Source organism: Onychomys torridus, chromosome 2 (genome assembly GCF_903995425.1).
Source record: "Onychomys torridus chromosome 2, mOncTor1.1, whole genome shotgun sequence".
In the NCBI taxonomy this organism is placed as follows: domain Eukaryota; kingdom Metazoa; phylum Chordata; class Mammalia; order Rodentia; family Cricetidae; genus Onychomys; species Onychomys torridus.
Window position 1 is genome coordinate 121,619,710 of NC_050444.1, and position 16,162 is coordinate 121,635,871.

The 16,162-nt window shown below is 41.2% G+C and overlaps 1 protein-coding gene across 1 annotated transcript in view; it reads left to right on the top strand.

Annotated features, from left to right (window-relative positions):
* The window catches only part of Fyb2 (FYN binding protein 2), a 73,308-nt gene that overhangs the window by 8,986 nt on the left and 48,160 nt on the right, over positions 1-16,162 (top strand). The window lies entirely within an intron of this gene.

A 16,162-nucleotide genomic window follows, 5' to 3' on the forward strand; every position in this document is an offset into this window, starting at 1 on the left:
AGCCCTCATTTTATGGCCCCAGATGCCTAGCTTCAGAAATGTCCCACTCACCAAGCCATGATTCCAATCCTGATGTGCCCAAACTGTTTTGACTTAGCCTCACTCCCTCACAGAGATGTTCTTGGCAAGGACAGTCGTAGGAGGAGAGGCAAGCTGACAAACAAGCCTATTCCAATTCTGCCCTCAGATGTTCATAGTAGTCAAGCATGCTAGCTACAGTAGAGGAAGCACATGATTGGGAGTTTACACCAGTGAGAGAGCAGCCACGTGTCCTCAGGAGGGACCAGGAAGTCTTTAGAGAGGTATTCCCCCACTGCAACATCATTAATCCTCAGTGAGAACAGGCCTTTAATGCTCTGAGTCCTTGGGGACAGCTGATAGGGACTCCAGAGTAGCTCATTTGTTATCAGACTAGTAGCAGTGCTGGCTGGAGTTGCTCACATTTCTGCAGCTCAGCTGGAAGCCGGCTGATTGAGAACTGCCCTAGGACTGGATACATAGACGTGGCCCAGACCATCATCATGAGACAGAAATGTTCTCCTCTCTGGGGCAGCAGACAAGACAGCAGCGTAAACAAGCGCTTTCCTGGCCTTTCCTAGGTCACTGTCACTCACAATCTTTTGCTTAAAACACCTCACTGGCCAAGTCCAGAGTCAGGCTAGAGAGGCACTGATGACTCACATGCTGAGAGATGAGGACTGAAGGGAGGGTGCTAAGTGAGGATGTTAATCCACTCAACCCATTGGTGAAGAAGGAACTCTTGAGTCCAGTGGTGAGGATGAATGTTTGCTCAGTATGATTCTAGTGAAGAGATGCTAAGGGAAGAGACAGGAGGTGTGCGGAGGTAACCTGTTTTTGTGGAACAAGAGACTTGAGTGGAATCAGAATGTGGACAGTGTAGACATGGGATTGAAGACGGGACAGGAGCATTGTGAAGCACCTTGTACACCCATGGGTTGTTGAGGTGGCCTGTTCTACCAGGCGATGGTTGTGTTATGCTAGACATAATTCACGTGCTCAGGAAATTCCTAGTGTAATGTCCATTTGAAAGAGCTGATTGCCGGGTGGGTCAGTGAAGCTGCAGTTCTGTGAAAGAGACAATAATCTAGAAGATTCTAGCAGTGCTTCACACTAGCCACTCGGAGCTCACAGGCCCAGAGTGACAGCTGAAGTAGCAGCACACCTCTGCCTTGCTCTGAGTCAGTCTGGCCTTATGGCTGTCATTCCGAAAACATCTCAGAATGAGTGTAACTATGCTGGGCATATTGGCACTAAATGAAGATTTCTCTGGCATTTTAACCATGGCAACAGCGAGTCATTTTATACTGAGAGCTGTGAGGGGCCTTTGGGAGACAGTTTCCCGTGTGGCACTGTCTTCCTACAGGATTTATGAAGGCAATTTTCACTCTTCTCCCCTGTCACACTGGCTTTAGAACACAACTCCCATCTGAACTTTTTGTTACGTGTGAATTGTGATGTAGGCACATACGATAATGAAAGGCACAGGAGATAAAAAGGGCCCACAGTACTCAGAGGTGGAATCATGAAAGAGGAACTAATTTGAGGTCTAGCCTACACAATAAGCAGGGGTTAGATAAGTGTACCCAGTGTCTTTCATGATACTGTGATATAAAAATGAGATATGAGCAGGGTATTCCTCCTGATAACACATACACACCTGACAGGTAGCTGGTTGGTGGTTGGATGACTTGATGAACAGTCAAGATGGAAATACAATTAGGTACGATAGCACATGTTTATAATCCAAACACTAAGGAGGTTGAAGCAGAAACATTGACACAAGTTCAGGGACACCCTGGGCTACATAGTGAGATCCTGTCTCAAAAAATGAAGGAACAAACTTAAAAAAACTTAAAAAAAAAAAAAGAAAGATGGGGAAAATGTATTGAATATATGTGGTAATAAAGAGGGATAAACAAACAAAAAGTATCCTGATGTGGAAAAATGATTGATACATTCAGATTATAGAATACAGCCAACCATCTATACCTGTGGGTTCTGACCTATAGATTCAAATAAACCTTAGGTGAAAAAAGTTTGGAATAGATTCTGTCTGCTAGATTCTGTCTGCTGAGCATGTAAAAACATCTTCTCATCTTTACTTTCTGAGTACATGGTGTAGCTGCTATCTACACACATTGGTACCACACTAGGAGTGCTAATAAGCTAGAGGGAAGTGTGTGGGAGAAGGTGTGTAGGTTCTACATACATACTAAATGTTGGATAAAGCAATATGGGCATCTGTAGCCTTAGTGTTTGCAAGGGATTCTAGAAGAAATTCTTCATAGATACTGAGGGGTAGGCAACTGTATATTAAAACCTTGCTAAGGAGTTTGGACTCTGCCTTGTCAATGACAGGACAGATGTTAGCTTGAACATATAACTGACATAATGCCCAGTAGCCTTAGATACAATTTCCATGGAAACTGGGGCTTGCCAGAAAAGAAAAATCTTACTTGTTCGTGTATTAACCTTCAATACAGCTATTAGATTTAGGCATAGATTTATCATAACTGGAAAAGAACTTGGCAGTTTTTTGATACAGCCCTGCCATGAGCATGAAGATAATGGGAGCCTGGGTTTTCAATGCCAACACTACCAAGTAATGTTTGTCATATTGAACCTGCCTTAACCTCTGCAATCCTGTTTCTGTTCTTATGCAATTGTGAAATGAGATGAGGATTGTAAAGTGTTCATTACAGTGTCTGGCATCTAGAGAGTAGATCAGTTAGCTATTATATAACATCCCAAAGAATAACACGAGACCTCTATCTACTTCCCAAACATCTATTGATGGGGAACTTGATAGCTAGAATAATCAGTACCTGTCATTCTTTGATAGATCAAATCTTAATTCATTTAACACATATTTCTCTAGTACATTCTGTACTGAGAACTCTTTGAAATTAAGTTGGGAGAAAAATTGGCCTCCCTACCCCAAAGTTTCAACCATTTGTCCCATCTGAACTTAATTCTATGTACAACAGACAGGACCTTTAACCCCCCTTCTCAGGACTGTACTTAAAGCATAGAATGTCACCTTTCTATAAATGAAAACACATCTTTAATCTTTGTTGATGAAATCTTTGTATTTTTGCTGTATGGGGGAGGGAACACATTATAATCATCTTGATGAGAATGCAATGCCATCAAAGATGGCCATCTTTCATTTCTATACCTCTTCCTATGCTGTGTTCAATCTGAGAAGCAATGCTGTATTAACACAAGTATACTCCCAGAGTCAGAATAATAATAAGATCAAGCTCCTCTTCCACACTTGAGAGAAGTATCAACATGCTAGAGCTTTGATGTTTGCATCTGCAAATGGGCATATGATAGTATTTCCTTGAATGTATTGTGGGGACCAATACCCCAAGCACTACATAGATGATGCCCATCTAGGATAGGCATCTTAGCTACTTCTTCAGCAAAACCTCACCGTTCTTGTTTGTATCTGAAATATTAATGTCTCATTGGCTCATAGCAGTGATAGAGCTCTTTAGAGGATGTTTCTTCACATCATTCTTTCATGCAAACCAAGCTGACTGGCATCCCTCTTGAATCAGCAGTCAGAGCTTGTATGAACAAAGCAGGTTGGTCCCTGGGCAACAGATAGCTTTAGGTCACTGTCAGTACTTAGCATGTTGGCTAATGTTTTATTCATGAGCTATAAATATGGCTTTCTCCCTTTAAAAAGTAGCCAAGGGTAATCCTGATTCAGGAAATGTCTAACTTCCATCAGAGAGAGAGGGGCCATTTATTTCAGGAGTAAAGAAAATGCCCATATATATGGGGCCTCTGAAGACCCTGAAGATGTGTTCATAGGAGTCTACCACTTTCTCACTGTGTGTGTGTGTGTGTGTGTGTGTGTGTGTGTGTGTGTGTGTGTGTGTGTGTGTGTGCTGGAGACAGAGTCCCACTATCCAGTCCAAGCTGGCCTTGAATATATGGCTACTTTGCCTCTACCTTGCAAGAGAACTTTAAAAACAATTCTAAGATTTATTTTTATTACTTCTAATTATGTATATGTATGTTTCAGTGTATATGTATGTTTCACTGTGTACAGGTATTTTCTGAAGCTAGGTGGGTCAGATCACCCTGGAGTAGGAGCCAGCTGCTGACCTGGGTGCTGGAAACCAGGCTTGGTCCTCTGGAAGAGCAGTATATGCTCTTAACCATTGAGACTCTATGAGAACGTTTTTTATGTCTCCATTTCACAAAAGTATCAATTTATTTCGAGTCACATGGCTGGTCTCTTTCATCCATGGTATTTTGGAACACACTTTTGTACCTATGCTTTGGTATGCCTACCCCATGCAGAGAGAAACACAAAGCTTTCAAGGCCTGGAAGCTATTTGACAGTGTGAGGTCACTCTGCACTAGGAGCAGGAAGTGGTTCATCCCATGGAAGTGCAGGCAGGTGCCTCACTTCGGGTAAAGAGGTAAAAAAAGAATGATAATAGCAGCACTGAGAACAGACAAATGCATCCATAGCCTTTATCCAAAGCAGCCATAGCAAAAGCTTGTAGAGAGTACAGCATTAAAGAGGACTTGAGAGGACCAAAGGAAGTTCAGAATGACCCAACAAAGGCCTCTTGTAGGTGATGACATTTGTCTTGACATCATCAGAAACATTCCAGGAGAGGACTCCGAGTCTCAAAGGAGACCCACCCTCCATGTATTTAAAGAACCAGACAGGGGGTGACCGTGGTTACAGCCCACTGAGCAAGGGGATGGTACAGGAAAATCTCACCAGTCGAGGGATAAATTTGGCATTTGCCCTAAATGTGCTGACAAGCCAAGGGAACGTTTCAAACTTAGGAGTGATGTGAGTGACATTTATTTTGTACAGATCAATATTAATGTTGTATAAACAATTGATTGTGGGGAGTGGGAAGATAGCCCAGGAAGTCACTGAAACAACAAAAGTAGCAACATTCATAGTGTTTCAAGTACTTCACGTCTGTGTCCATTCCTACACCAGGTAATCGATATCCCTTTGCATAGGTGAGTTACCGAGTTACAGAGAGGTTAAGAGGTTAAGTAACCAGCCCTGGACTAAGGGATAGAAATGAGGTAGAAGGAATTATGTGGTCTATACTGGAGAACCCCAAGCAATTGCTGGCTCAGGTGTGGGGAGTGGGGTCAGGGCAGGTGGGATTCTAGGATGGCTTCTAGTTATTTTCTGTTTCCTTCTTGGTTGCTGTTAACACAGGTGAGGCACTTGGCACAGAGCCCATGCCTAACACAAGATAAGAATGATTCTTCCAGAAGCTGCTTGGACTGTTTCTACTTTGTAGCCAGAATAACACAAAGCACACCAATGTGTCTCTGTCAGTGTAGCAGACCTTTCAAGGCCAGCTTGTTAATTACTTGGTTTCTTCCCTGAGAAGTTGCAGGGCAGGAAATCAAGATGAGGCACCCATCTGTGTGACCAACAGCCAAAGAAGCTCCTCTTATCCTGCCCTGACAACTGAGGATACAAGGCCCCCAGAAACCCCAGTCTGCTCAATTGGAGTGCTGGGAGGGGGGGACCAAATATGGAGAAGGAATTTTTTTTAATTGATATCCTATAGAGTTTTAGATCTAAAACATTCCAATGGATTCAGTTTAAATCACTCCAAACCTTCTTCTTATCATTTTAAATTATACTTCAGGGGTATACCACAGCCACTGTGTGTCCTCCTCTTTACAAGGGCTATGGTGCACTAGAGTACTTCTCTTATTTCATGTTTTAAGAATTCCTCTTTGGAAAAACTTCACCCAGAGCTTCTATTATTACTTTCCAATCACAAAGCCCTATACCTTAGACTTGGGTTCATCATTTTAAAGCTCCCAGCCACAGTCATCCTGGAAAAGAAGTAGTTTCTAGTAGTTCCTAGATGTCTGGTCTGGAGAGTCAGGTCAAACAGTTTATGATGGTGCAGTCAGGTCAGGAATAGCCCAGTCTGCCCTGGTCAGTGTGGCTCTGCCTCAGGACAAAGGGAGCCTAGGAGGAATACTCAGGGCCCACTCAAAAAATTCTCTTTAGGTTTCACCTAAGAGCAGGCCAGGGCAGAACTAAGATGCCAAATGGTTGGGAGCCACACACTCTTCACAAGTGGCATTCAGATGAAAAGTTAGGAAATGACAGATGTGAGGGAAACAGACCAATTGCAGACTGCACCCTATTTTTGTACATAAGCCTATTCAGTAAGATTGACCAAAAGCTAATCTTAAGATATGGCCACATGCCTGGCATTGCTTAGACTTTTTTTTTTTAATAGCTGCTAGACTCATGCGAGGAAGGTATTGTTTACAGTCTTGTTTCATAGATGAGAATTCAAGAGTGGCAATGTTCCTTGACTTGATCCAAAGTGTCATGTATATGGAGGTTACTCAGCATATGAACTCAGGACTTTATTAAGGATTTTTGCCTACACTGTGTCCTCTCAGACTTTCCAATAGAAATAATTTTGGAGGAATCTATTATACTACAAACCATGAATAAAAGGATCATCTGTGGTTTTCATCTCTATTTCCCAGTACCTATCATGCAAGGATTTGTAAAGAATAATTACTGAATGGCTAAATGATGGACCAGGGGAACAGCAGATAAATAGAATGAAAGGAAGATGGATGAATGAACTAAATGGTACACCTTCCACTAACTCTTAGGCAAATGATAAACTTCATTTCTGTATCATGCTCTGATTTACAGATCTGGTGTTATAGCCATCTACTGTTTGAGCTTAGTGAGTGGCTGATTAAGCTCTTTGCTTTTGCTTGGGAGCTGTGTGAAAATGAGGTTCACATGAAGCCTTCCGTCCTCCCCGCAGTCTGGAGCCCAGCTCCAAGTGGATTGCCAAAACACAGTCCTTGTTCTTTTAGCTTGTACTGAAGACATGTTCCTCTCCCCCTCTTTTTTTTTTTTTTTTTTTTTTGTGGACTCCTTGCTCTATGGCTACACCATGAAATTAGTCATCAAATATTTGTCATCCATTTTGAATTTAGAATAAAAGCTAAAGCCAAACTTTTTGCCAGAGTCCAGGAAGTCCTTTGTATGTTCTGGCCATTGTTTCTGCAGGCTTGTCTCCTAGTTCCTGTCTCTCATGACTGCTGCCTTTCATTCAACCTGTGGAATACCCTGTTGGCAGCTACTCAAGCAGGCTTGCGGCAATGATGCAGAAATCCTAGCCTCCTGCTGTGTGTGGAAGCATCTTCTTCCACATCATGTCCTTCTGGATCATACTTGTCACACATGATTTATTTTCATGAATTAGGTAATTCAGTAATTATCAGACACAAGTATGTAGCAGCCATGGGTTAGACTCTGTCCTCAAGCAGAATATTTTTCCCCCCATTGGAAGAAAGACAAGTCAGCCAGTGATGACATACTACAAGGCAGTGTCATATGTGTCAACATCAACTTCTAGCCTCTGACTCAGGTTCCTCACCCAAGGTACTAAGTTCATAGATGGAAAGAAAGGAGCCACCTGTCCCTAAGAAGTTATTATTGCTTTGTATTTAACTCTTTACTCTTCAGATCAGGGGTTCCTGAGTGCGGACACCTTGAAATATTCTAGAACAGTATGTGACAGGAGGAACTGAGTGGGAGAATGTGATGACGTGATATTGTCTTCTCCTACCTGGGAATGTCTGAAACGATGCAATATGTTTTTGAGCCTTTACATGGTACCCCAAAATGTTCAGGTTTTAAAGCATTTCTGATTTTGAATTATCAGATTAAGGATACCCAACTGGTGAAATGTATGCAAATATTCAAAACATCTGAAAAACATTGAAATCTGAAACAGTTCTGTTCCCATGGTTTTCTGAGAAGACGGACTAAGTCTTTGTTGTCGCGAACACCAGAAGGTGATGCACTTGTCAACTGGCAGTCTGCAGCATGCTAGTACTATCTTAGGTACTGGGGACCCAGAGTGGCACAAGGTGTCACATGACCCCATAGCAACAGAGATCAAATTAAGCTAGGTTTAAAAGTCAGAAAATAATTTATAGGTTATGGCCATGATTTATAAGCAGAAAGTGAGACATAACGGTATGTAGGCATAGGTGGGAATGGGGGACTACTCGAAAGGACAGCTGGAGAAGCACAAAGGTGGGATCTGGTGTAGAGAGGAACTGGCCGTACAGAAACCATCCCAGGTTCAGGCACTGTCCTTCAGAACCTTGAAGTTAGCAGCAAACATGGTGTCCTTGCAAAGTAGGAAGGAGACCTACATGGTTCCAGCTTGGCAAGTAGCGGGGGACAGCGCCCTGGAGATTGCCCAGGAATGCAATGAGGTGGAGAGCTTAACGTTTTATGTGTATGTACATGTGTGTATGTACATATGTATGGGGGCCAGACGTCTATGACACATGTGCTCTTCAATTGCTCTCCACCTTTCTTTTTGAGACACGGTGTCTCACTGAACCAGCAGCTCACTATTCAGCTAGATTGGCCGGCCAACAAGCCCCAGGCATCCTCCATACTCCCAGGCAATGACTGTGGCCTCTATAGTGCCAGGGTGACAGGCATTTCCCACCATGCCTGGCTTTTCATGTGAGTGGTGGTGATCTGAACTCAGGTCCTCCTCTTTGTGCCTCTAGCTCTTCACCGAATGAACCGGCATTCTAGTCCACGAGGGCTGTTTTATCACTATCTGTGTTTAGAACCTAGGAGGCCTTTAAACACAGAGGCCAGCTGCAAGGGTGTGTGTCCCACAGTCCTGCCGCTCCTTCAGCAAGATGTGATGTGGAGACAGGAGAATCCCCAGAAGCTTGTGGGCTGGGTAGTCTGGCATGCACAGTAGCCAACAAGAGACCTAAAGGGAATAAAAACACATTTTGTAGAGTTCTTGGATTCTACATACTATGTGATGCTGGGAAAATGTCCTATCCCTGAAACTTCCATTTCTTCTTCACATAGGGTTTAGTGAAATCCCATCCTACCCTGTAGGGTTGTTGTACCAGTGGGATGAAAATCTGTAATTCTGACAAGTAGAATCATAAACATCAGCTGTCTATGATCCCCTGAAACAGCTGGGTTTGTCTTCACTAAAGTCTCATACTACAAGCAATGGGTGGTCTAGAACTTGACTCCTCATTACAGCCTGCTGCTAGCTCAGAGGGTGGCCTTGATTCCCTGCTTCTAAGACATGTGGGGTTAGATATCATGGCACATGCCAGAGTAGACACCCTGAAATGAGGACCACAGGTATTTTGAGTGATTGATCACCTAGGACTCACAGCCCTTCATTCTATTTACTCTGCTGAAGCTGCCCTTGCTTTACTGAGGCTCTGCTTTGATACTGCACAAGAGCTTTCGGAAGGTCACTTGCAGACCATCACTGAATCTACTGGGCCCCTATAATGAGATGTCAAGTCATATTTCATGAGTGAGAATGTTATACGTGAGGATGGCTAGCCGGTCATGTATCTCCCATGCAGATGGCTTACAGAAGACTCAACTTCTCTGGCAGTTGGATCAACCTCAAACTTTTTGAAAACTATCTTTCAAAAGCCCCTCATAAGCTAAGTTCTCTCCATAAACTCTTTGTCACCAGCCAGTGATTCATTGTTCTCATTGTCCAGTTTCCTTTGCTTCCAGAGTGGCTTGTGGTAGAGAGGAAAATCAAATGAACCCATAGGGCAGTCTGGCTTCCAGACCCAGGCCCTCTATGTCACAGCCGTCTAAGCCTCATTATCGTCATCTGGGAAATACCTCATGGTGCTACTGAGAGAGATAAATTGGGTACAAAACTTAACGAATACAGTTTGTGCCAAAAGAAAGTCGGGTGTTATGCCTGTGCCTGTGACCTCAGCTACTCTGGACACTGAAGCAGGTGGAGCATTTGAGTCTGGGAATTTGACAGCAGCCTTGTCTTAAACAGAACATGAAGAAGAGTGTACGACTTAACTGAATGAGAATTGTCGAGGTTCTCAACTCCTGTGTCTGCAGCAGACATACCATTCTCTCCTACGGCTTTAGATAACTATTGAGTCAGTACCCTGGGGTCCTCTTTGCTCTATATCTTATAACATCCTTTCCCCTCCCCACCCTTTTCCTCCATCCTACTCCTCCCAGGTCCTCCGCGTGCACTCCCTCTCAAATTCATGACCTCTTTCTTTCATTGTTATTGCTACATATGTGCATAAACATATAAATATAACCACTGAGTCCATTTAATTTTGCTTGTATGTTTCAGATTTCAAGGCTGACCGTTCATATTGCATAATCAGTTGGGAGCTCATCCCTGGGAGAGAGCAGTCTTCCCTCTCTCAGCATTTATTAGTTGTTGCAATTCTTTGTCTAGAGGAAGGATCTGGAAGGCATTTCCCTTCCACTTTAGCATGTCTGTTGGCATTATCTGTTCAGGTCTGGTTTAGGCAGCCATATTGTTCAGGTGTCAGGGGTATAACTTCATTGTAATTTCTGAGAGATACAATCTCAAAGCAGATGTCTTGGTTCTATGGCTCTTAAAAAATCTTCCCTCCATCTTCCATGATGTTCCCTGAGTCTTAGGCACAGGAGCTGTGTTGTAGATGCAGCTGCTGAGGCTGAGTACTCCATCAGTTGGTTTCTCTCTGTGTTTTGACAAGTTGTGAAATGATCTCTATTGTGAAGAGCAGCTTCTTTGATGAGGGGTGAGTGCCATATTTATACCTGAATTTTTTGAGCTGGAAAATATAGATGAGAGAGAACATGCTGTGTTTCTCTTTGTGGGTCTGGGTTACCTAACTGGGTATGATCTTTTCTACTCCTGACTATTTACCTGCACACATCATGGTTTCATTCTTTATTTACAGCTGAATAGTATTCCATTGTGTAAATGTACCACATTTTCATTATCAATTGTCAGCTGAAGGACATTTAGGTTGTTTCCATTCTCTAGCTATTGTCAATAGAGCAGTCATGACTGAGCAAATATCTGTGGAGTAAGATGTCCAGTCCTTTGGACATATGCCAAGGAGTGGCAGAATGGGATCTTATGGTAGATTTATTTATAGCTTTCTGAGAATTCTTCACACATACGGCTACACCAGTTTTCAATCACAACACCACCAAATAAGGGTTCCCCTTCTCCCACATTCCCTGTTGATTGTTTTGTTGATATTTTTTCCAATTCTGACTAGGGTGAAAAATAATCTCAAAGGTGGGTTATGTGTTTGTTTGTTTGTTTAATATGTATTTGTTGAGTTCTTTAGATATTTTGGATATTAGCCTGCTATAAAATGTATAGTTGGTAAAAAAATCTTTTTCCACTTATAAAATGTCACTCTGTCTGAATGATAGTGTCTTTTGCTGTGCAGAAGCTTTTCTGTGTCATGAGGTTGCATTTATTAATTGTTGATCTTAGTGCCTGAACAATGGTGTTCTGTTCAGAAAGTCTTCTTCTTGTCTCAATGAGTTCAAGGCTATTTCCAAATTTCTCTTCTATTAGGTTCAGTGTATCTGGTTGTATACTGAGGTCTTTGATCGATTTGGAGTTGAGCTTTGTATAGAGTAATAAGTATGGATCGGTTTGCCTTCTTGTTCATGCAGCCATCCAGCTTGACTAGCACCATTCACTGAAGATGCTGTCTTTCTCCAGAGGCTATTTCTGGCTTCTCTATCAAAAATCATGTGTCCACAGTTGTGTGGATTTATGTCCGGGTCTTCAATTCGATTCCCTTGATCAACTTGTCTGGTTTTCTTTTTTTGTTTTTTGTTTGTTTGTTTGTTTTTTTGCCAATACTATGCATGCTGTTTTGATGACTATCGTGTTTGCAGTAAATTTGAGGTTGGTGGATGGTGATACTTCCAGCAGGTCTTTTATTATTCAGGATTGTTTTAGCTCTCCTGGGTTTTCTGTATCTATATGAAGCTGACGATTTTCAAGATCTGTGAAGAATTGTGTTGGGATTTTGATGGGGATTGCATTGAGTCTATGGATTGCTTTTGGTAGGCTGACTGTTTTTACTATGTTACTACTACTGATCCATGGTCAAGGGAGATCTTTTCATCTTTTGATATCTTCTTCAATATCTTGAATTTTTACCATACCAGTCTTTCCTGTGCTTAGTTAGAGTTACCCCAGGATATTTTATAATATTTAAGGCTATTGAGAAAAGTGTTGATTTCCTGATTTCTTTCTCAGTCCATTTGTCATTTGTATATAGGATGGCTATTGATTTTTGTGAGTTAATTTTGTATCTAGCTATTTTGCTAAAAGTGTTTACCAGCTGTAGGAGTTTCCTGATGGAAATTTTAGGGTCACTTATGTAGAATATCATATCATCTGCAAATAAAAATACTCTGACTTCTTCCTTTCCAATTTGTATCCCCTTGATCTCTTCTAGGTGTCTTACTGCTCTAGTTCAAGCTTTAAACACCATATTGAATAGGTATAGAAAGAGTGGACAACCTTGTCTTGTTCCAGATTTTAATGGAATTGCTTAGAATTTCTCTCCATTGAAGTTGATGTTGCCTGTTGGTTTGCTATAGACTGCTTTTATTATGTTTAGGTATATCCCGTGTACTCTTTACCAGGAAGGGGTGTTAGATTTTGTCAAAGACCTTTCTTGCATCTAGTGAGATAGTCATATAGTTTTTGTCTTTCAGTTGGTTTATTTGGTGGATTCTATTTATTCTTCTACATATGTTGAACCATCCCTGAATCTCTGGGATGAAGCCAACTTGATCATGGTAGATAATTTTTCTGATGTGTTCTTGGATTCAGTTCACAAGTATTTTATTGAGAATTTTTGCTTCTATGTTCATAAGGGAAATTGGTCTGTAATTCTCTTTCTTTGTTGGATCTTTATTGGACTTGGGTATCAGGGTAACTGGCCTCATAAAATGAATTGGGCAGTGTTACTTCTGTTTCTATTTTGTGGATTAACTTGAAGAGTATTGGCATTAACTCTTCTTTAAAAGTCTGGTAGAATTCTGCACTAAAACTATCTGACCTTTTTTTGTGTTTTGTTTGTTTTGGTTTGGTTGGGAGACTTTTAATGACTGCTTCTATTTCACTAGGGATTATTGGTCTACTTAAATTGCTTATCTGATCTTGATTTAACTTTGTTAAGTGGTATATATTGAGAAAACTATGCATTCCTTTTAGATTTCCAATTCGTGGGAGCACAGGTTTTTGAAGTATGTCCTTATGATTCCCTGGATTTCCTTGGTGTCTATTGTTATGCCCACCCTTTTTCATTTCTAATTTTGTTAATTTGGATCTTCTCACTCTGCCTTTTAGTTAATTTGCCTAGGAATTTGTCAATTGTTTTGAATTTTCTTGAAGAACAAACTCTGTTTCATTGACTCTTTGAGTTGATTGTTTTTCTATTTTGTTGATTATCAGTTGAGACTTGCTTTATGTCCAGGCCTGTGGTCAATTTTGAAAAAAGTCCCATGAGTTGCTGAGGTGTACTTTTTTGTGTTTGGGTGAAACGCAATGTAGATATCTGTTAGGTCCTTTGGTTTATAGCGTCAGCTCCAGCATTTCTCTGTGTAGTTTTGTCTGTATGGCCTGTCTATTGGTGAGAATAGGGTTTGAAAGTCTCCCACCATCAGTGTGTGAGACTCAACTTGTGATCTAAGCTGTAGCAGCATTTCCTTTATAAACTTGCATGACCTTGTGTTTGATGCATAGATGTTAAGAATTGCAATGTCTCCTGGTGAGTTCTTCCTTTGAGTATGTAGTGTCCTTCCATATCTCTTCTGATTAGTTTTGGTTTGAAGTCTATTTTCTCAAATATTAAAATGGCTACACCAGCTTGGTTCTTAGGTCTAGTTGCTTGGAATATCTTTTTCCATTCTTTTACTCCTAGGTGATGTCTATCCTTGATGTTAAGGTGTGTTTCTTAGATGTGACCAAAGGATAGATCCTATTTTCCTATCCATACTGTTTGTGTGTGTGTGTGTGTGTGTGTGTGTGTGTGTGTGTGTGTGTGTGTTTTAACTGGGGAATTGAGATTATTGATATTGACAGTTATCTGTGATCAATGTTTTGCTTTTTTTTTTTATTCCTGTTATGCAGTGCTGGTGCTGGTGCTGGTGGTGCTGGTGCTATGTTTCCCCTCTTGATTTGCTTGTCTGGGATTATTTATTTATTCCTTGTGTATTCTTGACCATGGTTAACCTCTTTAGGTTGGAGCTTTCCTTCTAGAGCCTTCCATAGGGCTGGATTTATAGATAAATGTTGCTGAAATTTGTTTTTTAACATGTCTTATTTTCTCTATCTACTGTGATTGAGAGTTTTCCTAGGTATGGAAGTCTGGGATGGCATCTGTGGTCTCTTAAAGTTTGTAGAACATCTATTGAGGCCCTTCTGGCTTTTAGAGTCTCCACTGAGAAGTCTAATAAGTCTATATTAGATCTATAATTTTAATAGGTCTACCTTTATATGTCACTTGATATTTTCCTTTGCAGTTTTAATATTCTTTCTTTGTTCTATATGTTCAGTGTTTTGATTATTATGTGGCAAGGAGACTGTCTTTTCAGGCCCAATCTATTTGGTGTTCTGTATGCTTCTCTTACCTTGATAGCCATCTCCTTCTTTAGGTTGGGGAAATTTTCTTCTATGATACTGCTGAAAATATTTTCTGGGCCTTTGACCTGTGTTTCTTTTCCTTCCTCTATTCCTATTATTCATAGGTTTGGTCTCTTCATAGTGTCCAGATTGCCTGGATGTTTCTTTCCAGGATTTTTTCAGATTTAACATTCTTTTTGTTAGAGGTATCCATTTCTTCTATACCTGAGATTTACTCTTCTATATCTTGTGTCTGTTTGGTGAGGCTTGCCTCTGAGGTTCCTATTTGAGGTCTTAAATTTTTCATTTTCAGATTTCCCCCAGTTTTCTTTGTTGATTCTATTTCTACTTTTTGGTCTTGAACTGTTTTATTCACTTCCCATCACTGTGTTTTCATAGATTTCTTTCAAAGGGATTCGTTTCATCTCTAAGTACTTCTATTACAGTCATAAAGTCTGGCTTTGTCTTGTACTTCAGCTATGTTGTAATATCAAGGCCTGCTGTGGTAGGGTTGCTGGGCTCTAGTGGAGATATAGTGTCCTGGCTATTAATTTATTTTTAATGCTGGCATCTAGATATCTGGGTTAGGGATGATTGTAATTCTAGGTGCTGATATTTGAGCTTGTCTTGGTTGGGTATTTTTCTATTGGTTTCTGTTGCTCTCCTCCTCTTGTTAGGATAGTGTACGTTGCCTGGTAGAGAAATCTTTTGAGACTGGTCTAGGTGTGGCCATTGGGGATTCCAGGAAAAATGTGTTTCTGGGTATTGGGAGCTGACATTTAGGAATGGGGATGGACTAGAAGGGAGTGGCTGTTAGGGTCCACAGGAGGGATGAGAACAGGGTATTCCACCAGGCTTTGTTTAGTCCCCTGGTAAAGGAAGCAGAGAATGAGGAGAGGCCATGTAGGCAGTCTGCTACAGAGCTTGGGATGACACTTGGGGACTGGATTTGGAGAAGTAGAGCGAGAGTAAAGATATGAAGCTCACCTACCTACTTCACTGACCAACTTGTTTCTCCATCAGGATTGGTAGGCGGGTTACCACAGACCACCATCTGGAGTTGGGGGCTGTGATAACAAGATCAGTGGAGAGGAAGGTTGGAAAAGAAGACCTATGTGAACCACTGGAGACTGGGGGCAAGGGTAGAGAGGGAGGTGAGGCCACAGCAGATGGTCTGCTACAGAGCTGATTATGAGACTTGTGGGATTTGGTGTGGAAGAGAGTAGGGAGAGGTGATGCTCTGGAGGTGGCCTACCTGCTTCCCTGGCCAGAATGTTCTGCCAAGACAGCTCTTTATCAGCTTTATTTTTTCTTTTGAGATCTCTGTTCAGATCCAGAGCCCATTTCAAAGATAAGATTCCAGGGCTCCAAACAAAATCCAGAAAATTCTAGTTTCTTAAGCCATCTTTAACAATCACATTGCAGGTAAGAAGCTATTGTTGCTTCTTGGAGAAAAGTAAATCATGATGGAGGCATCATTAATAAATATTAAAATTTTATGATGCTGAATTTAAATTATTAGAGCTTCACCATAAGAAAGTGTGATATTGAATGTTATGTCTGTAATAAAAGAACTTTGCAAGACACCTCCAAACAGCTTTTAAAATATAATGTTACCAATATAATATCGCTAGCATGCTTTT